Below are 10000 nucleotides of genomic sequence, written 5' to 3' on the forward strand. Positions count from 1 at the left end.
GTGTATCCTTGGCACAAAGGGTCAAAAATCCAAAAAATAAGCCCTTAAAAAAATAAGGCCTTATTTTTGAAAATATGCCCATATTTTTGAAAATAAGCCCTTATTTCTAAAATAAGGCCTTATTTTCCATTATTAAGGCCTTAAATCTTTAAGCCCTTAAAAAAATATGGGCATAAAAAAATAAGCCCTTATTTGAAAATAAGGCCTTACGAGAAATAAGGCCTTATTTCTGTAAGGCCTTAATAAAAATAAGGGCATAAAAAAATAAGGGCATAAAAAAATATGGGCATAAAAAAAAATAAGGCCTTATTTTTTTGACCAATCATGAAGCTGAATAGAATTCGGCTGCGCCGCTCATGCGCAGAGATCTCATAACAAACATGGCGAATGGGGGGTTCAGAGATCGTGATGAATTTTTGAGAAGAACTTGTGCTGAAATTGCAAATTGCGAGAGAATTGGGGTTTCCGATGAGGTGTATGTTCGCTCAAGATAAGCATTGTTTACATGAAATGACTGTTTGATTTATATCAGTGTAACATCTTGATCTTGCTCTAGCTCCGGATGCGCAGTAGCGATGCGCAGAAAAATATGGGCATATTTTTTTTAAGGGCTTATTTTTTTATGGGCATATTTTTTTAAGGGCTTATTTTTTTAAGGTCATAACAGAAATAAGGCCTTATTTCCGTAAGGCCTCAACAGAAATAAGGCCTTATTTCATTATGCCCTTATTTCCTTATGGCTGTAAATATTTAAGGCCTTATTTCTAAAATAAGGCCTTATTTATAGAAATAAGGGCTTATTTTCAAAAATATGGGCTTATTTTCAAAAATATGGGCATATTTTCAAAAATATGGGCATATTTTTTTAAGGGCTTATTTTTTGGATTTTTGACCCTTTGTGCCAAGGATATATGTGTGTGCGCGTATATATGCGCGCGTTTGTGTGTTTGTGTGTGTGTGTGTGTGTGTGTGTGTGAGAGAGAGAGAGAGAGAGAGAGAGAGAGAGCGAGTGAGAGAGAGAAAGAGAGAGAGAGAGAGCGAGTGAGAGAGAGCAGAGAGAGAGCAGAGAGAGAGAGAGAGAGAGAGAGAGAGAGAGTGAGTCGGCAGAGTTACAGCGATTGCAACGAACAGCTTTGTGAAAGTCCGACGCCTGGACATGAACAAACTCGCACACCTGTAACCGAATTTATACGGGAAAACTGAAGGACACGGGAAAACAAATCTTCATAAATATGTATAATCTTATAATTGTTGACATAAACGGTTTGTTGTGTGTGTGTGTGTGTGTGTGTGTGTGTGTGTGTGTGTGTGTGTGTGTGTGTGTGAGGGGGTAAGTGGTGTGTGTGTGTAGTGTGTGTGTGAGTGTGTGTGTGAGTGTGTGTGTGTGTGTGTGTTTGTGTGTGTGTGTGTGAGGGGAGTATGTGTGTGTAGTGTGCGCGGTGAGCCTGCCTGCGTGTGTTTCTGTGTATCCGATCGATCGTGTGCCTGCTCGAGGTTAGTCTTGTCTGGTTGTTTTCACTGAGGTGGCTTGCCAGGTATGCGCCTGTTCCACCTGTATCTCTGCCCTTTATCAAACTTAAAAAGTAGCCTTACCTCTTAAATCTGTATATCCACAGCACAGCACAACTAACTGAATAACAGTCCACGTCTGAACCCTTCAAAAACAAAAACACGACTGAACTTACCATGTCTAGCTGTCACAGGCAGATGTCCATGTGTACCGTGTCACACAGCTTCGTGGGTTTTCCCCAACGCACAACTGACCGTCCGCCAACACATTCAACAGTCAACACAACACAACACACGGTGTTCGAGACAGGGGGAAATGATATACGGCCAGGCCAAACCAGAGCGCAATGCGACGGTCGCTCCACGAAAAGGCACTCGGAAGAATTCATCTGCTGGTCTTTTTTCCGATCGAGTCACTCCTCAAAAGGCTGTGCCAAACTGCTGCTCTTTCGCGAGTCAATCCTCACAATGTTCTGGCTCTAAGTTTGTGTGCGCTTTAGTGAAAAGCAAACATCATCAGAGACGCGCAGTTGCAGTTTGGTGAGAAATTGCTGCATCAGCTAGTTAGAGATGTTGTTGGGTGGGCGGTAGTGAAATCCAACGCATACTACTTTTTGTGAAGTTGCTGTCTTTCAAACCTGAAACAAATGAGAGAGACAAATATAAGTTTCGATGAGACCGTATGTAGTTCTGGGAATAAAGCACGGGTAACACCACAGACGTCGAAAACACCACCACCACCACCACCACCACCACCGACAACAACAACAACAACAACAACAACAACAACAACAACAACAAATAAAAGAATGAAGAAAAGTGGTTAATAAAAGTAGGCAATCCAAGACAGGTAGCAAGCAAGCAAGTAAGCAAACAAATTATCCCATTCGCTTTACTCACTATTTTGGGTCGAACAGAAATAAACGCAGTTCAGTTGACTAATCAAACAAAAATCCAGAGAGTTCAAAACAGCATTAAACAAAAAGTCATATTTGAACTTTTCCTCCTGTTCAACTAGGACTGATAAATATGTTTGTTCGATTAGCTGGTTGCTTGTATCGTTTGTGCCCTTGCATCTTTGAAGATTTAGTGAACCTGCACATAGGCTGTGGTTTAGTCTAAATCAGTACTTAGCTTTGCCCTGGTTATTCTTTTGTGCAGAGACCATATTGAACTATATCGCTATTCTGATGGACACGTGGGGGAATTCGGGGACTGTGATTGGATGGTCTCTTCTGATCATCAAAGCATAATGCTACGGAAGTCGGCCATTTTTGCCAATATCCAAAAGCATATTGGCAATAACAAGGACGCATGGTTCCGGTTTACCCATCTGTGCCACACGATGTTTCAATCGACAACAGCTAGCATACACTGACAACTTGAAATTCTTCTCGGGAATGTTTTTCAGCTTTACAAATGTCGAAAGCATACCCTTTTCTGCAAACTTCCCGATGAAACAGGACTAAACCAATTATTTTCTGTCCCTAAACACCACAAAATGCCCAAAGTCGAAAGATGTAATACAAACAGGGGAATAAAAACGGAACAGCCGTTTTTGTGTGCCTGCGTGAGCTCACAGTTGCCGACTGACACAAACTTTCGCAATCGGCTTTTCTTATCTCGTAACTCCACACTAAATACCCAACTTCCCCTCTGAAGTATTGATGTACAACCCATGGCACTAACATTCATGTAGTCGTTTATAACTGAAGTTGAAAAATTCGCTTCATGACGAGACAAGTATAAATGCCATTCACCCAAACTGAAAACTTCGCTGCCGTCTGCTCGCGTTGTACGGATTAGCTGTTCTCTTCTCCTCCCCTTGTTGCATCCTAGTTCTTCAGTTGTTTCTAGTTTTCCGTTGATGTTGTGTTCTGGTCTTCTTCATAAGTAGTCTTGTTCAAAATTAAAAAAAACTCAAACTTCTTTTTGTTGTATACGAATGAACTGATAAAAAGCTGTTTAACAGCTGTGTTGTCAAGTCATTGTGGCGCCTGCGCAAAACTAAAGCGCATAAGAAACGGCGTCTGCTATCAAAACCTGAGATCAACGCATCGACGCAAAAACTGTCATTTTGTAAGTTTGGAACAACAAATCAAGGTCAGAACAGCTATATAATCGCTATTGTATTTTCAGCGTAGCAATAGGGTCCGATATTTAGACTCGAACAAGTATAATGCGACTCGTCTTCGACTCGTCGGCATTATACTTGTCTCGTCTAAATATCGGACCCTATTGCTACGCTGAAAACACAATAGCTGTTAATGTTTTATCATGTCTAAAAGTCCATCGCAACCCAGCGGGTGAGCAGGGTTTTTATGTTCTTTCGTGTGCCTCTGCACCACTCTTCCAGGCCACTTGACCAAGACAGTCAAGGCTCGTCAAGGCATGAAGTGTGGCCTTGCTTGGGTCTGGTCGTAAGCCACGGGGGACAATTCACTTGTCTGCTTTGGGACTCCCAGTAATTACTCATTTGTGACAGTTTGCATGGCTGACTTTCTCTGTAGAGGCCCAGTTTTTGACAGCTTGCTTGGCTGACTATCTTTTTAAAGGCTATAAGTCCTTGCCGTGCAAACAACTCCGCGTATTAACACCTTGTGTCCCAACTAGTCACTAGAGCTGGGGACAAAAGTACTTGATTAGCATAACAATTCACCTCATCGTGTCATACATATAATTATGTGACCAAGTGTTGACATGAGATAGCCCAGGACATCCCTCCACTTGGACACATTCCAAAACTACACAGACTGACTGCTTTTTCTGCACAATGACATTTTCTTAATGAATTCATTTCGAAAAAAAACCCAACAATCTGTGAAATTAATACATCAACAAATTCCCATCCTGCACAAGACAGTCAGGCTGTTGAATGTCATCATGTGCCCAAGTGGAATGATAATTATCTGGTCTTTTTCCCATGCATGTAAACGCCAGGCCAGATCTGAGATGATGAATACCGGCACGGGAGGTCTTGGGTTCGAACCCCGGCCGGGTCATACCTAAGACTTTAAAATTGGTAATCTAGTGGCTGCTCCGCCTGGCGTCTGGCATTATGGGGTTAGTGCCAGGACTGGTTGGTCCGGTGTCAGAATAATGTGACTGGGTGAGACACGAAGCCTGTGCTGCGACTTCTGTCTTGTGTGTGGCGCATGTTATATGTCAAAGCAAGCACCGCCCTGATAATTATGGCCCTTCGTGGTCGGCTGGGCGTTAAACAAACAAACAATCTGAGATGATGAGTTGAACTGTTTTCTCGGGAAGGACTGTGCCTTTATTTGCTCTGCGCGGGAGTCGAGCTCTAGTGCCCTTGGCCGAGTTAGTGGCAGGTAAGTAAAACTTTAAGTATATACCCAGAATGGACTGGCCGGGGTATTTCAGGTGCAAAGCTATCACGAGACTCTTGATTGCACCGAGTTTTGTACCCAGGAAATGTCCACTGATATTTTTCTCTCTTAATATTGAATTCAGTGTCTCCTCACGTTCCAAGACCTCAGCTACTGTGAAATGTTGAAGCGACTTGAAGAGTAGCGGCTAGCCATACCCAGAAAACACCGAGGAGGTACAGTGGAACCCGGGCCCCTTTTGAGACCTCAACAAATGTGAGAAAATCAGGTCTTAAAAAGGAGGGAGTCTTAAAATGGAGGTACATTTACAGAGGTTATGAACAGAAAGTCTGAAAAAACAAGGTCTTCAAACAAGTAAAAGGGGGGAAGTCTGACATTGGGGGGTCTGAAAATGGGGGTGGGGGTGGGTTCCATTGTATTTCAAGTCCACAGCTATCAAGAGGCTATTGAGTGCACTGATTTCTTTGTTTTCTAATCTTATATTTGTCCGGGAATTCAATTTCCGCCGATTCTTTCCGATATTCAGTAATAGTTAATTGCCTCAGCGATTGTGAAATGTTAAAGCTACTTCAAGATTACCGGCTTGGAAACAAGGAACAACCGATACCCAGAATTGACTGACCGAGGTATTTCAAGTGCACAGCTAGCAAGAAGCTCTTGGTCGCACTGATTTGATTGTTTTCTAATCTAATAGTTGCCCGGGAACTCAATTTCCGCCGATACTTCTCTGTATTCAGTGATAATTAATTGTCTGTCCCTGTTTATTTCAAGACCGTAACCTTGACTCCCAAGCTGTAAAACTGCTTCAAGACTATATGCAAGAGGCTAGAGACATGCTAAACCCACAGCAAACTGGTCGAGGTACTTCAAGTACAGAGCTTAAAGAGACTTTTGAGTGCACTGATCTTCATATTTTTCATGTACCTGGGCATTTCTTATCACAATTCTCTGTCTTAATGATCAATTGTCTGTCCGGCTTACACATCAGAATCTTGATCACATACACACAAATGTACTACTGCTTGCTTAAAAGCATAATTGAAAAGGGTAAAACACTTTTTTCGAACCTGCCTTTGTGAACATTACGACCACCCAAAAGATCCACGATGCGTTTTTTGTCCCACAGTCCCCTTTTAACAGCGACCACGTGACCTGTCCTGTACGACCACTATTGACCGGTCCCTTGGGTAGTCGTTATGCAAAGGTTCAACTGTACTTGAAGAACACCAAGGGGGGACAGGTGACAATGTCTTGGTTTCTCTCGGTGTCTTTTCCTTTCTACGTAATTCAGGTATCTTTATATACTGCTCAACTTCTTGCGAGGATATAAAACGCATTTTATATGAAGTTCCTAGTTCGAGAGGACTTTTTCTAAAGGAAACAGCTTCTTTGTAAGCATGCAGCCTGCATGGACAAAATTCTACAGACTCCAGCAACGGTGTTGTGTAAAGAGAACGAAAAACATCCAACTTTATTGGAACCTATCGTAATGCTACTCTCACACTGTGACGAATATCCTTGCGATTATGAAAATATTGTATTCGGCAAAAAAAGAGACAAATGGACAGGAATAAAAAAAGAACATTTGAAGCCTAACGAATCCTTGCGAATGTCTTACGAATGGTTGCGAGTGCTTGCGAATTTCTACCGATTATTGCGAATGCATACGAATCCATGTACGATTTGTTTGCGAATTTATTGCGAATGTTGCGAGTGGTCTTGCGAGTGTTGCGCGTGCTTGCAAACACGTTACGAATAAAGCGATTACGCAATTCGCATTGTTCGTAATGAATTCGCAACCATTCGCAAGATGTTCGCAAGGACAAGACCGAACGAATGGTTGCGAATGCCTTGCGAGCGCTACGAATACATAGCGATGATTACGAATGGCTTGCGAATTTTCCCGAGTACGTTGGGAAAAAGTGAAGAATATGCCTTCCTTGCGAATATTAGGAGCATATTGCTAATGTTCGCAACAATAGACGAATGGTGACGAATGGTTAAGAACATTTACGAATTATTGGCGAATTCTACCCGCAAGGGCATTTCGGCACAGTGTAAGAGCTGCATATAGCACATTCTGTGCCTGAACTGGAACGAATGACGAATGTGACTTTCTTTCTTTCTTTATTTGGTGTTTAACGTCGTTTTCAACCGTTCAAGGTTATATCGCGACGGGGAATGTGACTTGCTCGAGTGTGCTCCAAGTGTTTGGGTCATGAGTCAAAGAACAATTACATTGGAGGATTTATTACCTTGGCCCAAGGAGCTCTGATACAGTACTCCTTGCCTTGGCCCCAGAAGTGGAATACCTTGATATTGCTCCTATCCGGTGTTCTTAACAGGAAGTGGTATCTTCATCCATATTGCAGATTATTCATACGTCGATTATTGAAGTGCTTGGTCGTGAGTCACATTGTGAGTCACATTAAACCAGTCGAGAACCTTATGCGAAGTTTTCCGCTAGTTATGAAGTACATAAGATATCGTCATTATATGTTTTATTGATCAATAATGTATATATCTTAAACACACACACACACACACACACACACACACACACACACACACACACACACACACACACATACACACACACACACACACACACACACACACACACACACACACACACACATGCATTTGTTGTTCTTTCGTTCGTAGTTTGTTTAGTTTTTCCATTTTGCTTTAGTTCTTTGTACATACATTTGTTTTGTTATTTATTTATGTATTCATTCACTCATTCATTTATTAATATATTCAAAAATTCATGTAGTTGCCTATTTATTTGTAGATTTCTCTATTTATTTGTTTATTAATTTACATTAGCTTCGAAATAAACCTTTACATCATCTGGGGTCAGGCGCCCCTCGGCGTGTATGGGCAAGCTGAAGAGTGAATACCCGGAAGCTACTATCCTAAAAAGATTCGGGTTATTCTCGAGAGCTGTGTACCAGTGGAAACCATCGTTACGAAGGTGATATTTCTGTACTTTAATTAGACATTTCAACCATACAAATAGATTTCATTGATAAATACTGGTTCCATACATATCCTTGGCCTGCAGTGAAAGAATTAGAAATATTTGCACATTTTGTTTTTCTACGTTCGGTGAATTACAAGGGTGTCAAAGTACATCACCATCGTAACTTGGAAACCAAAGGTGGATTTGAATACTAACAATTAAAATAAAGGAAGACACAAATATATACGTTTTTTTGCTGCATGTCTGTATCATTATTTAACTGGAGTATTACTGGAAAAAATAATAAGAATACATTCTAGTTGCCATTTCATATACGTTTTAACCATTTAAAGGACTGAAAATGCATGTCACAAAATGGTACACAGCTCAGGAGAATAACCCATTTACAACGAAACAGAAATGGCTAACACAAGCAGGATAGGGTTTGTTTTTCACTGACTCAAACGCCTGTGACACGCCCACGGGCTGACACTTTCCTTTGCTGGGAATATTGTGAACTTGGATATTGTACTTGTGTGAAAGAGTAAATCCCTTCAACCCAGATGTTTTGCCGTGAGTCCTAAGATGCATAAAACTCTTTTGTATTGCACCTTTCAAAAGCCAACAAAGTTAGTCGTCAACCGTGAGAAAGGCGCAGAAGACTAGACCGATTAAAAAGCGCTTAGCGGAGGTATTCCTTTTGATGCTGACCCACTTATGGTTTTTTTAAGCCAACAAGCAAATATGTTATATGAAACTATTATTATAAGAAGCCACAACGTTTTGGTGACAGGTGAATCACAGCAGTTATGTGAAGTGGACAAGATGTGAACGCGATATAATGTAGAGTGTGTGTGTGTGTGTGTGTTTTAAATGGTCCAGTGCGAGTTTGTATCCGACACAGCCCCGCCTAAAGTTCGGCTTATGAATACTCGGACAAGAAGCATCATCTCTCCGTGTGCCAGTGTCTGTGTGTGTGTGCCGTGTGGGGGGGGGGGGGGGGGGGGGTTCTGTTAGCACTCTGTTTGGTTGTTGTGTTTGAATGTACTATGTATTGAATGAACTCAAACCAAGATATATTCCTGTGTAATGCACGTGGTTGAAATAAAATCTTTTGTCATCATTTTCACGAGTTTTCATTCACAAGCACATGGGAAATAAATCTCATGTTCCCCATGCAATAAATCCCCGGTTACCATAGTTGCAGGAAGCAGGTTATACATGGATAATCAAAAGCAAACCCAATAGAAACGCTCGGGGATTCTTCGGCTCTTTTCATTGGCGTTTCCCCAGACCTAAACAGACGACACGACATTGCTTTGCAAAGTTCCAAACACGAACTGGCAAACTGGCAAAAGTAAACAAAAAACAAAATTACTTCATGAAAGGTCATAAATTCATCACAAACAAATGAAACCTACCCATATGTTTTGTCTTCTTACAAAGTCATGGAGTGCGTGTATCTGTGTTTCGATACACAGACGTTCGGAGAAAAAACGAACGTCAAATTCAAGTCAAACCAATTGACCCCTGACACACAAATTTTGACCCGTGCACAAGACGTTGTATAGATAAACGAAGCGCAAATAAGAAATAATAATAAAAGCAAAGAACATAGCAACAAGATATGCAAACATCTAACAAAGCCGAGCAAGCAGAATGACAGGTCTAATGAAAAACAAAGAGGCACTGAGTCGGAAACAAGATCTCGATTCTTTCCTTCGCTGCACGACGCAAATCTTCTGTGACCTTTGACCCAACGTAGCTTCCACATTCGATCACTAAGCTTAATATTTACAACTGAAAGCCGAGGGGGTGGAATACCGAGATGAACCTACAGAACTGTGCATCCTCAAACCTGACATATTCATCCCAACATTTTATGAACTCAAAAACACAGAAAGTTGCTTTCACACGCCAGCTTTGATTGCCAGTGGTTATTAAAACGGAACTCGTGTTTCAAAGCATGGCTCCCTGTGTTGATTGTGCACTTATTTTCTCACTACCAACTTGATGACAAAAACGATGTTTGGTGGTTTGTTGTCAGACCAGCTTTTTTGTCGGTCCTCGGGAGGCATATCGACTTTTGTTTCATATTTATTGACCGCGGCCTTCGGCCTTGGTCAATAAATATGAAACAAAAGACGATATGCTCCCCCTCGGACCGACAAATAAG

Source organism: Littorina saxatilis, linkage group LG12 (assembly GCF_037325665.1).
Source record: "Littorina saxatilis isolate snail1 linkage group LG12, US_GU_Lsax_2.0, whole genome shotgun sequence".
In the NCBI taxonomy this organism is placed as follows: domain Eukaryota; kingdom Metazoa; phylum Mollusca; class Gastropoda; order Littorinimorpha; family Littorinidae; genus Littorina; species Littorina saxatilis.